This window comes from Pygoscelis adeliae, unplaced genomic scaffold, assembly GCF_000699105.1.
Source record: "Pygoscelis adeliae isolate BGI_AS28 unplaced genomic scaffold, ASM69910v1 Scaffold166, whole genome shotgun sequence".
Lineage (NCBI taxonomy): Eukaryota > Metazoa > Chordata > Aves > Sphenisciformes > Spheniscidae > Pygoscelis > Pygoscelis adeliae.
In genome coordinates this window covers 1026159-1027225 of record NW_008825156.1, presented here as the reverse complement: position 1 = coordinate 1027225, position 1067 = coordinate 1026159, and the positions used below count along the sequence as shown (strand labels likewise).

Genomic DNA, 1067 nt, shown 5'->3' with positions numbered 1-1067 from the left:
GGTGACATCACCCCGCCGGGATCAAGGGGACTCACAGCGCGGGGGGGGCCGGCCTCGCGCCAATCTGCTGCGGTGATGCTCTGGGCTGGGCGATTTGGAGGGGATTGCAGAGACTGATTCCTGAACGGCTTTAGCTGCTCTTAAATCCCCGGGAGAATAAAGCAGAATAATCAGTTTTTCGCAAGCTAGGAGGAGAGCGGCGCGGCTGCCAGCCTCCCGGCGAGGGTCACCTCTGCAGTGGCCGCCGTCACGTGGAGCGGCAGCAGCAGCAGCAAAAGCGATGCGTAAGGGGGAGGAAGAAGAGGAGGATGATGGGGAAGGGGGAAGCATGGAAGCTGATACCGTCTGCCTGACAACCCGCACCTCCGCAGCGCAGAGGAGCAGTGGCTCCCAGAGGGGTTGGCCGGTCCCTGGAGGCGGTCCCTGCTCTGTCCCCATAGAAGGAGCAATTGCCTCCTCCCCGCTCCTGGAACATTGTGTAATGGTCCAGGTACTGGCTGGGAACATGATTATAACCAGGGATGCTAGGGGGGCAGAGGAGAGGCGTTGCCACCGTCTTCAATTCACAGCTTTTTCCTTTTCTTTTCTTTTTTCTTTTCGGTACAGCTGAAATCTCTCCCAGCGCATCCGTGCGCAGGAGGCAGCATGCCCCTGCTGCTGCTCTGCACAGCCCCTGCCATGCTCGCTGCTTGCACACTGGCTCTCCCAGCGCACACAGCCCAGGAATTAATTAAGCTTCAGGGCACCCTTGTGAGGTTAAGCCACTTGCCCTGGGAAGCTGGAGGGGGAGACCAGGGGGGTCACAGAAGTATCCTCATCTGGCATAAAGCACAGGTGGTGGCCGTGGCTCAGGGTGTCCAAGCCTTTTCGTGCACGCACCTGCGAGTTTGTATTTTGGGGTGATGAACTCCTCTTCCCCTTTCTCCTTCCCCCACGCCTCCGATTTCAGCCACTTGGGTCGTGGACGTATTTTGGGACTCCCAGAAATCAATATGATCTGCTGCCTCAAGGTGCACAGACCCTCAGACCCTCTGATGGGGATGCTGAAAGCTGGTTTAGACCTCTGT

The 1067-nt window shown here is 58.3% G+C and overlaps 1 protein-coding gene across 1 annotated transcript in view; it reads left to right on the top strand.

The window, feature by feature from the left end:
* DUSP8 (dual specificity phosphatase 8) overlaps positions 1–1067 on the top strand; it is a 36109-nt gene that overhangs the window by 1193 nt on the left and 33849 nt on the right. The window lies entirely within an intron of this gene.